We start from the raw sequence: 21,636 nt of genomic DNA, 5'->3' as shown, positions 1-21,636 counted from the left end.
TAGTTCACATTGCATTTACTGTACTGCAGCTACCAAGGAGGGAGGAAGGACCTGGCAGAGAACCTGGCCAGATAAGTTTACTCTTCTCCCTACAAATTTCAGGCAGTATGGCTTTGGGAGTACACCCAGAAGTACAGTGGATAGGTCGGTCTGAAAGCAATGCCTCCTATTTATTGCCATGGAAACTACAGCAGATATAAAGAGCACAGGAACACTATTTGATAGAGCAAACTCTAAGCTACCAAACACCACTTTTCAACATAGTCATCACCATTACCTATGCATTTTCACCAGCAATGAGCAAGAGCCTGTATGCTGTGTTCGTAACAACCTGCACCAGTGGAGGTGATTCACTGGTTCACAGCCCATGCAGTCCATGTTGCCCACGCAATCCATTTTTCATTGGCCCAAACAGATGAAAGACAGCAGGCACCAAATCCAAACTATGCAGTTCATGTGCTAGAACTTTCAGCCAAGGCTAACAGTGTGTTCTGTGGTCTTCAAATTGGGGCCCGGTGACACTGAGTTGTAAGAGAAAGGTAGTCTTCTCCTCAGGCCTGAGTCTGGAAGTTCAAGCCACCCGCTCACTCAGCGTCTTGATGTAGTGGTCAGAGATAATGGTTTGTCCAGGTCCCATAAAATCCCAAAGCATCACTCCATTCCTATCCCAGAAGACAGTGCATATCACTTTACCTGCTGACAACTGCATCTTTAAATTTGTCTTCAATGGGGAATTCACATCTCGTCATTCCATGGCCTGCTGTTTTGACTCTGGCTCATACTGGTGAAACCACATCTTGTCACCAGTAATGATGCAATCCAGGAAACTGTCAGCTTTAGCTTTGTACTGGTTCGATAAGTCCTGACAAACTCGCATATAGTGTTCTTTTTGTTCCTGTGTGAGCACTTGTGGGACCCACCTGGCTCCAACTCTGCCATATTACAACACTGTCACCATTGTTTCCAATGCAGTGAATTCGATATTCAGCTCCATATACAGTTCCCAAGTAGTAATCCACCTATTTGTGTGAATGAGCTGATCAACACGTTCTTCCTGTACTTCACCCTTGAAAAAGGGTTTTTCCTCACTTTCACGTGTGCTCATCTGGCGCTTCTCTAAATCAGACTTTGAATTGTTCAGCAGCCTAGTAAGGAGGGTCCCTTGGGATTCACTTCTGAAGGGTAAAGGGGTCCAGGAAGGCTGGACACTCCTCAAGAAGGAAGTCTCAAAGGCACAGGAACAGGCTGTCCCTCCGAGCCTCAAGATGAGCTGGCAGAGAAGAAGACCAGCGTGGATGAACAGGAAGCTTTTCCTGAGGCTCCAGGAGAAAAAGACAATCTGCCTCCTGTGGAAGAAGGGACAGGCAACTCGGAGAGAGTACAAAGAATTGTAAATTGTTAGGATGTGCACGGAGAAAATTAGAAAGGCAAAAGACCAGGCTGAACTCAACTAAGTAATTGTCCCTCTCTACTCAGCACTGGTGAGGACGCGCCCCGAGTACAATGTTCAATTTTGGGCCTCCCACTGTAAGAAAGACATTGAAGCCCTGGAGTGTGTCCAGAGAAGGGCAACAAAGCTGGTGAGGGAGTTGAAACACAAGCTTTATGAGGAGTGTCTGAAGGAACTGGAATTGTTCAGTCTGGAGAAGAGGAGGCTCAAGGGAGACCTTATCATTTTCTACAACCACCTGAAGGGAGGTTGTGGTGAGGTGGGGGGTTGTACTCTTCTCCCATGTAACTGGCAATAGAACCAGAGGGAATGGCCTGAAGTTGCACCAAGGGAGATTGAGGTTGGACATGAGGAAAAACTTCTTCTCCAAAAGAGACGTCAGGGTCTGGAACAGGGTGCCCAGGGAAGTGGTGGAGCTCAAGATGAGCTTTGAGGTCCCTTCCATCCCAAATCATTCTGTGATTCTATGACACTTTAAGATTCAGCCAGCCAAAGATTCACCATTGTGTTTGATGACAGAACTTAACTATTCAGAAACAAGGATTTAATAGCCTGATGCCTAAGAAGCATTAAAAAAAAAAAAAAAAAAAAAAAAAAAAAAAAAAAAAGATTAAATGCTTTTCCTTGCTATAAGAAATACTGTTTTCATTTGTGATTATCAGTAGGAAAACTTAAAGGATTATACTCTTCAATGACTTAAACTATGTAAACACATCGATTCCTGTGACACTGCACTTAGTGAAAATGCCAGATGTATATTATAAGCTGATTTTAGCTCACATTAGGGTAACGCAGCAGGAAACCACCTGCAGTTTGTATTAATGTCCCTGGCCCCTCTCTAAGCTGATTTAGCAATTCACATAGATAATTTGCATGCACTTTGAGGGAAAAAAGAAAAGAAAAAGAAAAAGAAAAAAATATATACTTAATGATGTATACAAGCACAAAAACAAAGGAATAGCTAAAAAATAAATGACCTGTGTAAGACTTAAAGCTTTGCAAAGAGTCAAAACATGATGGATATTGGAAGCTGCAAATGTGATCACAGCATGATACCGGCTTAGTGCAATGAGTGTAGAGCACATACAATGCATCATTAGAAATTCAAGCCAATGCATGCAGAGTAATTTTCCCATTTACACTGCACCTACTGCATCTGTAGAGGGTAATTAAATTACATAGGTAGGGCTTATTGGGTTTTTGCTTTTTATTTATTTTTATATTTTATCAGCAAGTTCATTGCTGCTTTAGGGAGGATCAGTCAAGGAGGGTTTCAGCTGATGGGTGTTATAGCCACAGTGTTGCAATGTACCTTTCTAGACTTGGTCTAACAGCTCCGTAATGTACTTCAAGGTGTTTCATTTACGTTTCTTTGTCAGAGAATTTGATCTTGTTAGTGATTAAGCTGAGGAATGGGAGTATCAGGTTATCGAAATTCAGTATTAGCACATCTTTCTGCCAGTCTGCGTGATTTTTGTAGCTAATCCTAGAGAGGAGGACATTTGTAAAGAGCATGCTGCATAAATAAGTACAGAGGTAGAAAGAAGATCATCAAGGAGCCAATGACTGAATGAGGACTGTGAATTCCCTGCACACAATAGAACATAGACATGTTTTCTCAACTTTCTTAGCTACATGCCATGCAAATTTGAGCTTCTTTGAGCTCCACTGTAAATTCAAATTACTATATCAAAAGCTCTACCTTGGCTCATTTTAATACTCTTAAGAAAAATTACTTTTTCTTCTTGTTTATTTCATCTTCTACTCCCTAGTCAGTTGGTTCATGTATTGTATGTAGTATTATACATAGTAAGGGTCAGAAGTACCACAGAAAGCACGAAGAGCTATTTTAATGAATATATTTAAATGCATCTGTAACTCCGTGTACATGAGAGACCTCCTGCAGTCCTTTCCAACATGAATATGCTTTTGTATTAAACTATGAAGGTTATTTTCTTGTTACGTTATATTGTTATAACTTATTTTATGTATTTGTACATACATACTTATGTTAGCATGAATCAATGTTCCAGAAATAATAAAATAAAACAAAATGTGCAGAAGCCATTACGTTTGCTCAATCTGTTTCTTAGCTAATGAGAGGTATGTGAGATTTCTGGAATAGTGGAAAATGTGAATATGCAGACATTGTAGTACCGACCATATCTCTGTGCTTTCCCAATGCATTCTGGATGTATTTAAGTGCAATATTTAATGTAGCGTTGCAAACCTGTTCCTTATCCTTATATATAACTTATGTATCCTTATATATAACTGGTAAATATGTACACATACACATGCACACCCTCTCCTCCATGAATGATTCTCTAAAGTTAGTGCAAATGATAAAAAATATACACCATCTTTAAAGATAGATACATTTTCATAAGTGGAGAAGAGATAATCAGTCTTTAGAGTTTTGGACACAGATTTTATTAGTGTTTATCTGCATCTGTGCTGAAGTATTTCACGTGCTATGAGAATACTGTTGTATGAGGTGCACATATATATACAGGATTTGGTAATCAGTCAAAACAAGCAGGATATCCTGTGGGCCAAGTAGTCATTTGGAGTGTCTGAGTATGTGCACGTGTTTGTAACCCTATCCGCATAGTTTGACATTTCTTTTGTTTGATCTTGTCTTGTTTAACACCTGAGTCATGCGAAGATCCGTATGTCTCTTTGTATTTTCATACAGGTAATCCTTCAGAATAACCCCTATTACAGAAAAGATTTTGAGCTCCTTTACAAGATCAACATTTATTTTAGGGATATCTGGGGCAGGTGTGTACCTTTTATCAATTTTCTCTGCCTTACTGGTAGAGTTACTGATGTTATAAATGCAAATTATTTTCTTTCTCAATTTCTAGATTAAATTTCATTATTTTTTTATTCCAAAGCAGAAAATTTTTAAATGCCCATTTATTACTCACTTTAAAACAGTCCATTATTGTGAGGAGCAGATTATCAGTATTTTACTTTCAGAAACATTTTGTAGATCACATTTGTTTTATCAAGCTTCATCCTAGTGCTCAGGCAACCTGACAAGCTTCAAAAATAGTTGTGTCAGATTACTAAGAAAGCACTGGAGTCTGATTGCTCAAGGGGAATGCATCTTCAGACACTTGGGTTATGACCACAGACAACACAGGCAGATAATGTACTAACCAAGTGCATTAAGGCACTTGTACAAAGGCACATTGTCCTGGCCAATTCGATTAAAAGCTTGGGCCCACTGGCTGAAACACATCTCATTTCTGATGCAGCTCTATGAGCAGAAACCCTTTGGAGCCGCAGTGGGCAGTTGGTTATTGGTGTTGCGCACATCCGTGCTGAAGGTATACACCATTTCATCAGCCAGTAGAGGGCATCTACCTCCGTGTATGGAGGGTTTTACCTACAGATACCTGAAGAAATACAGCTGCATCAATTGCTACTATGTATTGTTCCCGTTCTTAACGTTTGTTTCCTGTGTTGACACAAACTATTTTTGCATTCTTATTCCGGCAGATCTGCAACTACGGGAACCTACTCTGTTTCAGGTAAGTTTAGTAATTGAATGGATGAGAATGTAACCTGGGTCTTACCTGTGCATATTCCTAATCAGTTTGTGGGACCACAACAAAACAACACAACAACAAAAGAAAAGGAGGAACAGTAACACACTGCGACATATACTTCGAAAGAAGGAAATAGAACTAATATCTGGCTGGTTTGTTACATCTTAGTATTTTGGAGTTGCTATCCAGTAAACATTCAACCTAAAGTCAGTGCTCCATACGTCGGTGCCATCTGCCAGGGAAAGCTTTTGTGCACCTCGTAAGTGCTGGCAGAATTATACAATGTGTAAAGGTGTGAGCCACAAGACAAGTGATAATATGAAGTGCTACTATATTATGATTTACAACTCCATTATCTTCCATTATACAGTCATCCATGCATGATGAGGAAAACTCTGGTGAACAACTGAGTATGCCAGTACTGTAGAATACATTCAGTAAATTTTAAGAAAAGGCTCAATTAAAATTCAGTGATAATCTGGCATTAAATGGAATTTATTCTTTCAAAGAAGATGTATTTTAAAATGTCAACTTCAAGACGATGTTCAAATACTACTGAGATAAATACATTTTACTACCACTAAAAGCTATATATCATAGCTGTTTACACCTTCACTCACCTTCCCTGTACTGCTTCCCTGTTAGATAATTGACAAATAATGAAGGTTTATGCTGGCCTATTTGACATTATTTCCTTATTGTTCTTTAAGTGAGGCACTAATTTTTTATGCATGCGTATGAGTCATCTACAGCTTTATTGAGGCCTACTGAAAGAAAAACAGTCAGAGTTCTGTTAAAGTTATTTGTTAATCAATATTGACTAGATGTTGGCTTCTTTTTATAAAGATTTTGCCTACTTGCCCCCTACTTGCCTCTTGTTTTGTCTGAGAAAATAAGTATACATTTTTGCCAAGTTCTTTAGAAAATTAAAGCTGAACACCTGCTCTCTATCCTACTCAGATTAGTTTCTCATCAGTTTCCCTGGTTCTTTAAGGCTTCTTTTTTTGTGTGTCATTAACTGGCAAACTGCTTCCAGTGTAAAAGCTGCCATAAAGCACATGTAAGATTAAGCTCATTGTCATCTGTCTCTAGGTTGCCTGACTGCTTGGAAATGCAGCCTTTACTCTCTCTGGTTTGACAGAAAAACACCTGAAATATAAAATAAAGGATGTGTGATACTAAAATCTTTCTTTCATACAAAGACATCAGATAGTCTCTATAGGAGAAGACTTCTTGGAAACCACAGCGCTCATTAACAGAAAATGAGGCAAGAGCAAACAAAAGACATGGGAACAAGCAAACAATTGAATAACTGCGTAAGGACCACAGCACCAGCGAGTTCTTCTATATTCTTTCTTTAGCACTTCATCTCAGGATGACAAAATTCAAGAAAGTCTGGAAAAAGACTTTACTCTGCTTAGAAGAAACCCAGTGTACTGTTTTGTTACAGTGTTCAGAAAAGCAGTACAGGAGAAAGCAAGGAGAGAACTTACCTTTCTGACTGCAGCCACCAGCAGCACTGCTGGCAGAGCGCTGATGGGAGGCAGAGCTGTGCTCACTACGATGGGACGACAATCAGAAAGGAAAGAAGAAAACATGAATTTCTTAGGTAAGATATAGAAAAGACAGTAAGTTAGACCTAGGCAAGGAGAATCACAGTGTTTCCTCGTTCTTCAAAAATTTCAGGATTTTCTCTCTGGAATGTCTCTCTGAAGCAAGGATTAAATATTAAGTATTTTGTTTTCTATCAAAGTGAAAGCCCAGAAATACAGCCACCCAGATATCTGCTGGAATAGTGGCATGATGGGTGACAGACAATCCAGGAGATTCCTGGAGTCTGTTGAGGACAACTTCCTGGTCCAGGTAATAGATGGACCAACCCAAGGTGAAGCCTTACTGGACCTGGTGCTCATCAGTGCAGTGGAGTGCATTAGAGAGGTTAAGATTGGAGGCAGTCTGGGCTGTAGTGACCATGCCTGGTGGAGTTTGTGATCTTGAAGAATGCGGGCCTGGCAAAAAGCAGAGCTAAGACCCTGTGCTTTGGGAGACCAAACTTCCAGCTGCTCAAGGAACTGCTGAGTGGAACCCCTGGGAAACTGTCCTTAAGGGTATGGACACAGAACAGAGCTGGCAGCACTTTAAGGACACTCTTCTGCCAGCACAATGGCTCTCCATCCCCCAGCAGTAGAAGTCAAGCAGGGAAGGCAGGAAACTGTCGTGGCTGAGCAAGGACCTGCAGCTTAAATTGAGGGAAAAGAGGGAAATGTTCAGGGAGTGGAAGCAGGGTTGTGTGTCCTAGGAGGAATACAGGGCTGCTGTCCGCGTGTGCAGAGATTGGATTAGGAAAGCCAAGGTGCAGATGGAGCTGAACTTGGCAAGGGATGTGAAATATAACAAGAAGTGGATCTACAGGTACATAGGCAGGAGACAGGCCAAGGAGAGTGTTCCCCCTCTGGTGAAAGGCAATGGGGAGCTGGCTTCCTCAGACGTAGAAAAAGCTGAGGTACTCAATGAGTGCTTTGCCTCAGTCTTCACGGGTGGTCAGGCTTTCTGTGTCTGCCAGGACCACGAGCCTCTAGGTGAGGGTGTGGGGAGTGGTTTCTGTCCCACTGTAGTGGTGGAACAAGTCTGAGTCCTCCTCATGAAATTGAACGTATTAAGTCCATGGGGCCAGATAATATCCTTCCTGGGGTTCTGAAAGAGATGGCTGATGTGGTTGCCAAGCCACTCTCCATCATATTTGAAGAATCATGACTGTCGGGTGAAGTTCCCGGTGACTGGAAAAAGGGAAACGTTACTCCCATTTTTAAGAAAGGGAGAAAGGAAGACACAGGCAACTACAGACCAGTGAGCCTCACCTCTGTGCCTGGGAAGATCATAGAACAGATCCTCCTAGAAGCTATGTTAAGGCATATACAAGACAAAGAGGTGATTTGAGACAGCCAGTATGGCTTCACCAAGGGCAGATTTTGGCTGACCAATCTGGTGCTCTTCTATGATGGAGTGACAGCTTCGGTGGATGGAGGAAGGGCAATGGATGTCATCTACCTGGACTTCTGCAAAGCCTTTGACATGGTCCCTCACCACGTCCTTCTCTCTGAATTTGAGAGGCATGGATTTAAAGGATGGACTGCTCAATGGATTAAGAATTGGTTGTCTGGTTGCAACCAAAGGGTTGTGATCAATGGTTCTGTGTCAGGGTGGAGGCCGGACACAAGCGGTGTCCCTCAGGGGTCGATCTTAGGACCAATGCTCTTCAACAACTTCATCAGTGACACAGACAATGGCATCAAGTGCATCCTCAGCAAGTCTGCAGACGACACCAAGCTGAGCAGTGGAGTTCATATGTTGGAAGGAAGGGAAGCCATCAGAGGGACCTGGACAGGCTGGAGAAGTTGGCCCATGAGAACCTAATGAGGTTCAATAAGGACAAATGCAAGGTGCTGCACTTGGGTCGGGACAATCCCAGGTATTTATACAAACTGGGGGAAGATCTCCTTGAGAGCAGCCCTGCGGAGAAGGACTTGGAGTCATGGTGGATGAGAAGCTGGACATGAGCCAGCAGTATGCACTTGCAGCCCGGAAGGCCAACTGTGTTCTGGGCTGCATTAAAAAAGGGGTGGCCAGCAGGGAGAGGGAGGTGATTGTCCCCCTCTACCCAGCTCTTGTGAGGCCCCATCTGGAGTACTGCGTCCAGGCCTGGGGCCCCTGGAGTGGGTCCAGAAGAGGGCCACTAAGATGATCAGAGGGCTGGAGCACCTCTCCTATGAGGAAAGGTTGAGCTTGCTCAGCTTGGAAAAGAGAAGACTCCAGGGAGATCTCATTGCAGCCTTCCAATACTTGAAGGAGGCTTATAAACAGGAGGGGCAATGGCTGTTTAAGAGGGTGGATAGTGATAGGACAAGGGAGAATGGTTTTAAACTGAGACAGGGGAGGTTTTGGTTGGATATTAGGAGGAAGTTCTTCACACAGAGGGTGGTGACGCGCTGGAACAGGTTGCCCAAGGAGGTCGTGGATGCCCCATCCCTGGAGGCATTCAAGACCAGGCTGGATGTGGCTCTGGGCAGCTTGGTCTGGTGGTTGGCGACCCTGCACATAGCAGGGGGGGTTGAAACTAGATGATCATTGTGGTCACTTTCAACCCAAGTCATTCTATGATTCTATGACAAATATCTTTCAAAAACATATTTCTTGGGGAAAACCTCTTCAGCTGAGTAATCGCCACAGTTCTATGTTCATTTTCAAGTCAGATCTACATTTTAATTAAGCTCACCAGTCCATAAGCATTCTAGTTATTTCCTTTCATTAATGCACTCAAATTTTAAGCGTAGGACACTGCAACCTCTACTCAATTAATGAGTGCTTATCTATGCAAACAATTATATTGTCTTCAGAGGACTGTCATAGAAAGACCTATGGAAAGAGGTGATGGACAGGTAAAGTCCTATAAAATCTATATAAAAATCTATAACATCTATATAGGTAAAAATCTATACAGGTAAAGAGAATCATAGAATGATTTTGGTCGGAAGGAACATAAAATACCATTCAGTTTCCTCTCCCTGCCTTGGGCAGGGACACCTCCTACTAGACCAGGTTGCCCTGAGCACCATCCAAGCTGGCCTGGAACACATCCAGGAATGGGGCACCCTCAGCTTTACTGGGCAGCTTTTTCCAGTGCTTCACCAGCCTCTGGAATTTCTTTTTTATACCTAATCTAATCTCTTGGTGTTATTTTAAGGCCCTTATGCCCAGTCCCGTCTCTACAGTCCCAGGTAAAGTATCCCTCTCTAGCTTTTCTGTAGGCTTCTTTATGCACTGAAAGTCACAATATGGTCTGCTCACACCCCTCTCTTCTGCAGACTGAACAAACCCACTCCCACAGCCTTTCTTCCTAGGAGAGGTACTCCAGCCCTCTGTTCATCTTCTTGCCCATCCTCTTGACCTGCTCCAATAGCTCCACATCTTCCTTGTGTTGTGTGCCCCAGGAATGGGTGGTGTACTCCAAATAGGGTCTCACGAGGGCAGAGTGAAGGGGAACAATCATTTATCTTGAACTGTCAGCTACACTTCTTTTGATACATAGATTATACCACATTGTTTTCTTTTCACTTTGGTACACAAGGGCAGGTAGTTCAGTTGATTCATAGTGACAGCAACACAGGTATCTAAAAATCCTGGAGTGAATTACAGTCAAAACCTTGTTTTTCTCATTTCAGTTCTTAAGGCATCACAGTGACAAGAAGAATGCTCCTTCAGCTATCTTTTATTTAACATCCTTATTAACAATCTTGATGAGGGGATTTAGTGCACCCTCAGCAAGTTTATTGATGACACCAAGGTGGGAGGGAGTGTTGATCTGCCAAGAGGGGAGAAAGGCACTATAGCGGGACCTGGGTAGACTGGATCAATAGAGCAAGGTTAACTGTATGAGTTTCAATAGGGCCAAGTGTTGGGTCCTGCATTTTGGTCACAATAACCCCAGGCAACCCTACAGGCTTGGGGAGGAGTGACTGGAAAGCTGCCTGACAGAAAAGGACCTTGGTGTACTGACGGACAGTCGGCTGAATATGAGCCAGCAGTGTGCCCAGGTGGCCAAGAAGGCCAACAACATCCTGGCTTGGTAACAAAACCCAAAACTACTGCTCTGATGGAATTCCTTTCAGGCAGAGATAACCTGTCTGGCAAGCAGGAAAACTTTCCAAATGTGTATGGCATGCTTCTTACAGAAAGCAGGTAACATCAGAACCACATTTCTGAAATCCTTTTTCCCATAGGAAAAGTGGACAGAAAATGTATAACGCTTTCCAGTGCTGCACTGTCAAATTTTCAGAAAAAAAAAACCACAAAAGGACTCTTCAGTCACTCATACAGAACTAACACCCTGCAGCAGGAAAGGCAACTCTGCTCTTATTTTTTATTTGCCACAAAGTAACACTATCCTGTTAGAATTTGTGATTGTAGACAGTGATGTGTTCAGCCTAAGCAGGCTGTTTACATGTACTAAAAACACCTGTATTACCGACTGCTCTCATTTTTAGTGAAACTTGGATGGAAAATCTTGTTCTTCAGTGTAATTACTCAGCTGTAGGCTATTCCGGGGAAATATTCACATCTAAACCTAGATTGGATGGGGAAGAAAGGGACAAACATTTTCCGAATATAGTGCCTCTTAAAAGTGCTGCTGAAAAAGGGTGGGCTGAATGCATTAGCATTGTCCTTACTAAAAAAAAACAAGGTAATTAATGAGTGTAGAATTAGTCACTGGAGGGAGATGGGAGCGCTCTAAGCAACAGATAAAGCTGTGTTCAAGAGGTGTCCTTTGCAATGCCAAATTGCAGAAGATGAGAATTAGATATAAACAAATGTTAAAGACGATTTCATTTATGAGAAAAGTTCTTATAAATGAGGAAGGGTTTGTCTCTTGTTTTGTTTGTCTATATTGTTTGAAACACATGGCAGTTTAATAGAAGGGCTGAGGTGAAAGAGATCCATCGGTGTTTGCCCAAAGGATGTGGATGTTACTGACTGACTTAGACACTACACAGGAAATTATTCCGGTTCTGTACTGGGCTTGCTGCACTGTGTCCCTGAGAGGAAGCATCAGATACAGTGCTAACAACAGACTTTCCAAGGCAGCATGAAGAATTGTCAGAGTGGCAGGATTCCCTACAGCTCTGTCTCATCATCAATTTATCTTCTCTTTTTTGTTATCCTCCCTTTGGAAGGCTGTGGCTCTGCAGTGAACAGCTGAAATGTAACTCTGTCACAGAGTGCTATGGCTCAAGACAACCACACTGACTCCAGCAATATCTACAACACTATGAGTAGTGACACAGGATAACACAAGATATTTAAAGAAGTGGCAGGGAGAAGAACATCTTCCCAAGCTGCAAGTGCATGAGCACTGCACAACAGTGTTCATTCTTACCCTATGCAGGGGGACTGTCTGCAGAAGAGCAGCACGTCTGCTTATATTCTGTAGAATACATGTTGGCATTTGGTATCAGAGTTCCGTTCACTTTGGGAGGTGTGATGTGGGAAATCAGCACAACTGCCACATGCTGAGATGGAATGTATTAGTGCTGGATCATGATAATTTTCCACTGAGTACATTTGCTGACACCATCTATGTCTGTGAGATGATGATGTCCTAAGGATTCTTTTCTAAGTCTGTCAAATGATTCCTAATAATTCCTTTCTTTCTTTTTTCTTTCTTTTTTTTTTTTTCTCTCTTTCTTAATTGGATGTCATTTTAGTCAGAAGGCATAGAGAAAGAGGAAATGTTGGCTGGGATAAGGAAAGCAGCCTTAAGAATTCCATCTGAGTTCACTCAGGTTGTTTTCTTGTTTTCATTGGTGATACAATCAATCACACATGCGGTGGGTGAACAGAAATCCTATTTGATATGCTTTATGCTGCCTGCCAGGTGAAGCAATAGAAATTATAAAGGGTGAAATTGATTGTTGACTAAGTTCTCGTTCTGTGTGAGAGAGGACAGTGGGGGTCTGGATGTTCTGAAGAATAATTCACAAATCTGTGAGTGATGTTAGCACCTACAGTTTGATATGAATTGTACTCCTGACTGGCCCAGTGCTTAACACTAGTTAAGTGAATTTTGAGCTGTCAAAAAATAAAAACAAAGTCTGCAATCATGCATTTTGCTTTCATTAGATTCTGAAGTTTTGAGAACAACTGAGAAACAAAAGAAAACAGTTCCAAAGATGAACTTGGATAACTTCTTTAAGGATAAGGAAATGTATGTATGATTACAAAGAAGAAAGTGAATATGTGAGGTTCTTAAGATGTGTGTATAAAAGCAAGAAATCCAGAAAGTGTAAACATTAAAGTACCGACTCTTCATTATCTTGCATGTTCTACTGCCTCTGAGGTTTGTTCAGAGAGGATATCACACTCTTTTAACCTGCAATTTCTGCATCCATTTTATCCACTTACTAAAATAGTGTGGTACTTGTCTGTAGTACTGAATAAGAATGAATAGACTCAGAGGTGGATAGTTCAGCTTCCCCTGGAGTGTGGAAGTTCTGTGAACTGCAAAAAATTGGAATTGGAGGCAATTACCTTTCAAAAACATAAATCACAGTATAGAGGTATCAACATCATCAAAGGAAAAGAAAGGATATAAAAAAAGGAGGTTGGTTACTCTTTATTTTTGAAAGCAGTGTCAAAATTTCCACTGATTGCATCAGATACAAAAGTGGATGTTACAGAGCAGTCATTTTCCTCTAGCAGCATAATATAATAAAGAGGAAGTAAAAATGCTTGAAACAAAGCTTTAGACCACAGAGAAACTGAAGGGCAGTAAATAGAATTGGCAGCATTGGATTATTTGGATTTTCTATTGCAATGCTACTTTTCTTCTCTTCTAAACCAGAAGACTCCATACATACTGGAGGCATCTAAAGTGTTTCTAGAAAACAATGTTAAAAAAAATCCCCCTTATTTATTTATTTATTCTTCCTCCAGTAAAAGAGGCAGAATATGCAGATACATGCAGTTAAAGGGATTCTTGAAGACAGCACGACTAGGCACGAATTGCAATATATCTACCTTAACATGGAAGGGAGATAAGCATAAGCTTACCTTGAAAAAAACAGTACATATGGCACATTGGATTTTTCAGAAGCGCTGACATATGCTTCTGAAAAATAAAAATCCACCCTAACAGAAACGAACGAGGGGAAAATAAAAGCCTGGAACAAAGCAAAGACAAGGAAGATGGAATTTAAGATATGTAAAAGACCTAAGGAATAAAATGAAATATGATCAAAATAATATTTTCACAGACAGTTTTCTCATTTTGATTATTTAAATGAGACAAACATCTATCCCTCCTGGCTTTTCACAATGTAATGATCTCTCCCATTTTAAAAATCTTATAAAAATACTTTAAACAGCTACTTCTAAGACAAGCTCTTTCTCCCACTCTTTCATACAAGAACAATCAAAAGGCCACCCTCGAGCAGGCTGGCTTCTTGTCAAAACAGGAAGAGTGGCCGTCCACAGAAGTGCTTCAGCACGGGATGAATAAAGAAGTAGTCTTTCCTAGTTATAATTTTCACAGTGTGTGATCTGTGCTCAGAATTTGTGCTTAGAACCTTGCTGAGCCTAAAGTGTCTTTGAATTGCTGTATTTTTTCAATGATTTTTTTTCTGCACATTTTGAATCCCTTTTGAATTAATGTAAATATTCTGGCATTCACAGCACCCCGCAACAAAGAATGTCAGTGTAGCTGTAGCTTGCCACCATCTACTCTTTGCTTTTTACCTGTCCAGACTACCCTCATATTCCTTCTATAAGGTAGGGCACTAAAAAATTTCTCCAGTGAGTCTTTTCCGTTCAAGTCACAGGTCTCTGCCATATCGTTCCTCATTTAACTGTTTTTTTTTTTTGTTTACTTTTACTACAAGTTTTTCTTACCCTTTACCTTAGTTTTTGCTGATTTTTTAAATTCTGAGGGAAGAGGAACAAGAGCAGAACATGATATTCAGACTGCAGATACATCATGGAATGAACTGTCTTTTCATGGGGCTAGTTGTTATAAGGCCATCTCAGTGCCCACAGTTGTGTTTATGAACTTGAGTGTTTCTGCTCTCCCACGTGCATCCCTTCTTTTTTGTTTGTTTGTTTTGTTTTGTTTTGTTTTTTATCTATGCTGAATTCATTACCTTGTCCTTAAAACGCGAGTCTTCAGAGTTTACAGAATGGGTCCTTAGCTTATTCTTCTTAATGGTTTGGTACCACCTACAAACTGTGCCACTTCTTCCAGATGACTGAGAAAAAGCTGAATGCTGAAGATACTGGGACAGAACCTGACACAGCATAAAGATTTGGGCAAAATTTGAACAGTTGAACCTGTGGTTCCAAGCCACTCACCTGAGCTGCTTTACATATTCCTACATGTATCTCTGAAACAGAATGTCCTGGAGAATAAGGTAAAAACATTCATTTGGCATTAATCAAGGAAACATTGGAATGCTGCATTAATCAAATGTGTCCTCCATGTCGGTTTTTACAGATAGATCTTTCCATTGCCTCAGATTCTCAGAAAGTCATGCAATCAGACAATGTCTTCAAGGGAACACCCATCCAGCTTAATGGTGCTGAGCACAAGGTGAATGAGCTTTCTGTAGAAATGTTTTATCTTCATCTGAGAAGATGCTCAACTCTGTACTTGGTCTGAAAAACTTGCATTACTGAAAGCAAAGGCATTTTTGTTTTGATAGGTAAAAAGTAGAATATTTCTTACATGCTGTAAAGTATATGAAAACAATGATGTAGATTTCTTGATGTTTTCATTATATTATCTGTAGGCTTTCTTTATAGACCCCATCTGCTAAGATGAAGTGTCCTTTTATGAAAAATTAATGGTGTCAGGAAAATGCATTTCAAAGCATATATCATTTGCAGCATGTAGATAATGAGCAATGGGAGAAATCCCCATTTTTCCCCTCTTGAATGCCCCTGTCTTTCAGTTGAAATAATTACCTGATAATTAAATCTAATTCATGGTCTCCTCTGTGTTCTTCAGGTATTCTTTTATTTATAATTTAAAAATATGTAGAAGTCAAAACATTACTGCACACAGGCAAGCAGATTTATATTTGAGAGCCTGGCTTTCAAGCTGTGCTATCCAGCAATGAATAGTGGCTTGGGAAGTTGAGGCATGATATCAGTGAGAGATTTAGTAATTGTAGATCATTTACATGCTACTTCACTGCAAGGGAGCAATTTCTTTTCAGCTTTGTAAAGTAAAAGAGAAAACAAATCTGCTGCTGAGGTAAAGAAATTGCCACGACAGCTTGAAAACGTAATAGCAAAAGGAATGCTTCTAGATCTTTCACATTGAGGCAGCCTTTGGAATACAGCACATCATGAAGACTGGTTTTGAATATAAAGCCATGTGCATTAGAGAAATACTTTGCATCTGAGTGTAGCATTGGTACATAGAGGATAATATAGAATTAAGTGATTAATTCTATAGCTCACTGAAGTTTTTCTCACAGTCAATATCTTTAAGGTATATTCTTATAAATTCTGAGAGGCCTACTTGCTTACGACTTTGAAAGACCTGTGAGTATGGATTTCTTTGCTATGACACAACTTGGACTAATGTAAGAAAGATCTCATAAATAACATAATTATGAAGCGTTTCCCTCTCACTGTTTGCTAACTACCTCAAAGTCAAGAACAGACAAATAGTCTGCTATTCAGTGGATACATTGGATCAAGGTTACTTTCTGTACACTCATGCACACTGTGTACTTCCGAGGTGAAAAGAATGGCAAGGTCTCAGCACCTCAGTGCTGTTTTCGTAGTGATTCATTCCTTTACAGGAAGAACAACATAATCTGAGATTTATAAGTTTTCAAACCAGAGAAATAGGCATGCTTCTCACATTATCTGAAGTTAAGGACAGAAAAAAAAGCGTGTGGCCTTAAGGGTTTCTTGGTCTTCCTCAGCTAGTTGTGACCACATTCTTAACACTAAAGTTTATCTTGATGTCACATAAAACATACAGCCCATATCAGCTCAGAACATTTGTTTCTTTTAGAAAAAAGAAAAAAGAAAAAAAGAAAAAAAACAACAAAACCCAACAGCAAACAATTCCCTCTTCCCTCTCAAAAGCCAAAATATCCAGTGATGGGGATTTTATTTTGGATCCTTAGGAAAGGGATCATCTCTGGAACCAGAACAAAAGTTCTGAGGACTGAAAACTTCCATTCAAGAGCTGTACGTTCAGTTAGACATTTAGAATTAAAAATGTTTGCCTCTCTGTCTGGAATTCACTGGGGTTTTTTTGTTTGTTTGTTTGTTTGTTTTTTGTTGTTGTTGTTTTGTTTTGCTTTGCTTTGCTTTGCTTTTTTTTCCTGCTGGAAACAGTCTTGGGCTACCCTGTCACCTTTACAGATATAACTTCAAGAATGAATGTACATGCCATCAAAAGAGGAAGACCTACCCTTTTTTCTTTGTTTTTCTGTATTTCTTTCCTACTAATTTTTGCTCTTGCATTTCCCTTGATAAAATAAATCTAGGGCACTGCTTGGGTTGAAGAACAGTCTTCTGCCTAAGCCAGTCTTCATCTGGATCATTCAGCGCAAGAAATATGTGGAGCTTTTGGAGTGGGTACAGAGGAAGGTCACAAAGATAATCAGAAGGCTGGAGCACCTCTCCCATGAAGACAGGCTGAGAGTTCAGTTTGGAGAAGGCTCCAGGGAGATCTCACTGTGGCCTTCCAGTACTTGAAGGGAATTTATGAGCAGGAGAGAGAGCAGTATTTCACATGATCTGACAGTGATAGGACAAAGGGGAATGTCTCTAAATTAAATGAGGGGAAATTTAGTTTAGATGTTAGATGGAAACTCTTCACGCAGAGGGCGGTGAGGCCCTGGCACAGCTGCCCAGAGAAGCTGTGGTGCCCCATTGCTGGCGGCACTCCAGGCCATGTTGTATGGAGCCCTGGGCAGCCTGAGCTGGTGGGTGGCAACCAGCCCATGGCAGCGAGTTGGGGCTGACGGGCTTTGAAGTCCACTCCAACCTAAGATATTCTATGATTCTGTAGTTCTCCAATAAAGAAGTTTAAGGCTGTTTAAGGGAAATTATGGAAATGATGGAAACCTGATGAAGGAAGAAAGGGTCGCTTTTTTATTTATGAGCAGATAAAATAACCTTTGGGACTTCATTCAAGCCCTAGATGATCTCTAAGGTAACACACTGATTCTTACAACTACCTCTGTAAAGATATTATAGCCTGTGTCTTCAAAAAATGTGTTGTTTTTTTTTTTCTTCAGCAGATATTAACTGAAAAGTGAGGAAGAACTTATGTTCATCAGATTTGTGTTCTATGAATATTCTTTCCCATGTGATAATGTTCCTGAAATCATTTAATCCTCGTCATAGAACAAAATAAAGGAAAAATATAAAATCAAGAGGAGGACCACAGACATTATAGGAAACAAAAAAACAGCAAAAAAAAAAAAAAAAACCAAAGAACAGAATACATTTGATGCATTTAATGTTTAAGAGAGGTACAAAGACAGGCTGCAGCCTGTGAGAGTGAGGCAGTGTATTAGTCTTAAATGGCAAGCTTTGTTAGTGGGAGAGCTGCAGAAGTGGTCTCTTTAAGGAGTCCAGAAATTGTCCCATGTCAGATCAGAGCCAGCTCCAGCTGTTCCAGAAGGGACCTCAGCTACCTATTGTTGTTACAGCACTACAAACATGTTCTTTATGCATTCTGGATTTCAATAAACCATGGCAGAGATTTCACTGTGACAAGGGATGAATTTTTCCAGCTGTCTGAAATAGGAGAGAAAAACAAAGCAGATGTTTCCTGAGTAGAATTAAAACCTGAAGATACCCAAGAGGAGATTTAAATAATTTCTATTTAATTTTTTAATGACACACTTGTGAATTATTTGCATCATGTATTTGTGATTAAAGGGTAGAGCAGATGGTGGAGGCTTAGTTTAATATATAGGAGAAAAAAAAAAGAAAATATGAGAATATTTATTTTCAAAATTCATGATGCTAAGAAATTATTTACTACATCTGAAAGATGTTTCTCTCCTCTGTAACTAAAATATTCTTCCACTGACATCAAGTGGGAATTGTGAGACTTAAGGGTGTGCTGATTCTTGACACCATGCATTTCTGTGTCTGTTCTTAATGGTCAACAGCAAACTGCAAATATTCACAATTTAGCCATTTTCTGATGAAAGTGTGCTCACAACTGCAAATGTATTCATAATGAAAATCATAGCAACCACACATGAATGGCACATTTGGAAAGGAGTGGTGACCATTCTCGTTGGAATTCTCGTGCTTCACAGCTTCAGTGTTGTAGTCCTCATGGGGCTACTCATGCTGGGTATGGCAAAGTGGGGATATTCCAGACCGGGAAAAGGCTGACTGATAGGCATTGTAACATTTGATGCCTTTGCACTTTAGCAAGTGCCACGGGGAGAGTGCCGGTGCGCAGGAAAGAGCACACCTTAACAAGTACTGGAAGGCTGCAGGTTATTGCAAGCCATTTTACAGTATCCCTCTTATGGTGATAAGGGTATCTGAGAAAGGAGGAGAAGGACATATTTCTTTCATACCATCTAGAGGTGTTGAACTCCACAGGGTTCAAGCTCAGCAATGGTTTCTGTCAGGTATGCTGCAGTTGTACATAGTGACTGAACTCCAGGAGCACCCCTGTGCCCACTTTGGGGCAGCAGCAACTCATCACCTGTGTGTTTTTCTGTCAGATCTAGCAGGACTGAAAGAAAGTACATCAGTTCTGAATTGTTACAGTGGCAAATAAATTAACCACTGTGAGCAGATTGGACAAGTATTTCATTAAAGTCATTGGACTAGATACTCCTAGATGTCTTTTCCAACCTAAATGATTCTGTGTTTCTGTGGTTCTATGATTCTGTGATCATGGCATCTCTTTATTTTCTAATGCATCATCCTACTTCAGATCTGTAAGTGTGAGAATAAGTTGTGAACTGAGATCACCATTGGAGATGACATCTTGGACAGCAGGTTGTCCAAGCTCTCTCACACTAGTGCAGAGGTACAGCTGACACCTTAAAGAAGGCGAGTCACTTCCACAGTGAGTCCTCAGGTCCGTTTCCAGAACTGTAGATCACGAATGCTATTCCACTGAGGAAGGCCACCAGACAACAGGTGAAAGATGAATACAGGTCAATTATAAGTCATTGTCATTTTTTTAAAAAAGGAAATGACTTAGCAAAATAATAAAATAAAATAACAAGGCAATTGGAGCTTTTTGCAAACATCGAGAGCAGTTTTACGATCAGGAATACATTCTATTCTGAGAGCTGTGCCTTTGTCAAATAAATGCTGTTACATCCAATAATTGAAAAAAATGCAGTGATTCAGGATATCTGTGAAATCAGATTAATTCCATCTTGAGTGATGCAGTTCACATCCACAGTCAGTGAATGAGTCTGTAACAGAGTTTCCAGAGTCATCAGGTTGTTCTTAGTGTCACTGGATGGCACAGTAGCATAATAGAGTTCATAAAAACAAGATATATCTTGACAGTTATGTATCAACCTTACAGATTTATTTTTATATTCCACATTAATGCATACAGATAGAAATGTCACATTAGGAAACTTTTCTGCTATTCTTGGTCTTTTTTTCGTATTTAAGAAATTTACTAAATGTAGAGAAAACCCCCAAATGTGAGTAGAAATACTTAGCAATAACCCAGTGTTCTAATCATAAGGCAGATTCAAACATAAAGGAGAAAGCAATACTTTTGAAGCACATTCTTCATCTGGGTGGCATTGATCTTTTTTTTCATTTCTGTTTTTTTTTTTTTTTCTTTGAAAACATTCACCTTCTACTTTTACAGCTCTTAAGGGAACTGCCTGTTCCATAGGGTGACCAGGTTTTAATGATGTTTCAAAGAGCTGAGGCATGATTTCACCTCACTGTTCTGTTTGCTCCGTCACAGGAGTGTATTTTACAGATGAATGGCTCTAGAATATAGCTCTAGGTCATGTTAAATAAATAGGCAGAGGGGCATCGCTTATCATAACTTATCATAACATTTTGTCCATAACGGAATGTACACAGTTGTTGAACAAACGGCATTTGGCTGAGAAATAGGCTGTAAAGTCACTCAAATATTATTTAGCAGATAGAAAATTAAAACAGATTATTTGTTCAGAGGCAAAGAACTACACAAAGTACAGAACCAAAGAGTGCAGAAATAAATTCCAGATGTGTGTCCAGTATGTGTTTCAATCTGACTGCCGTAAGATATGGGAGGTAATTATTTCTGCTGCAGAGAAATAAATCATCTCCCTTGCTTTTCCAGTCTAGAATAAAGGAAAAAAAGATAAATAGTGCCTTTCAGACTTCAGTGATTTAGGTAAGTAAAGTAACACCTCTTTCCCTGCCTCCGTGTAAATACACAAATAAACAGATGTGGCTTTGGGGCCGTGTCTGTGATGGACTGCTTCTACCGATGTGGTGGTGATGATTCGGCAAAATGCTCTCTGGCCATACACAGACATTTCATTCTGAATCTCAGTGGAGCATATGGCTGGCTTAATGCCCCCACCATCAGCTGCTCACCAGTGAAGGCATGGCATATTCCCATCATTATGCCAGCAGAGAGGGTTCTGCAAATTCTTTTTAATCTTCTTTGGCAAAACTAACCCTGTTAAATCCAAGCTTCTGTTCTGTCGCTTTGAAGCCAGCTTAGTTGACCTTGCCTGTAGCAAGCTGTTAGGTGTTCATACAATCCCATCCATCTGCCAAAGCGTTGAGGACAGTAAACTTCACCAGAGTGACAATAGCAAGCAGCCTGGGGGAAGGTACATATAGAACTGCACCTTCTGTTTTGCTATGTAAACATCTGCCCACCCACTACTTGTCCTGACAGCCATTATATGTCATAAAAACACACTTCACAAGTGAAGTGTGATAGTGCTCGTGTGCATTTACACTGAAGTGCTTCTGCTGGTGCAGCCAGTTGAGTTGCGTGTCAAAGATGTGCAAAGAGGCATAATTAGCTGAACCAGTATAATTGCTGATTTACATTTACATTTTACTCAGCATGATTAGGGAAATGGCTTGGTA

This window comes from Gallus gallus, chromosome Z (genome assembly GCF_016699485.2).
Source record: "Gallus gallus isolate bGalGal1 chromosome Z, bGalGal1.mat.broiler.GRCg7b, whole genome shotgun sequence".
Taxonomy (NCBI): domain Eukaryota; kingdom Metazoa; phylum Chordata; class Aves; order Galliformes; family Phasianidae; genus Gallus; species Gallus gallus.
The sequence above is the reverse complement of the archived record's forward strand: the minus strand, read 5'-3'. Positions refer to the sequence as shown.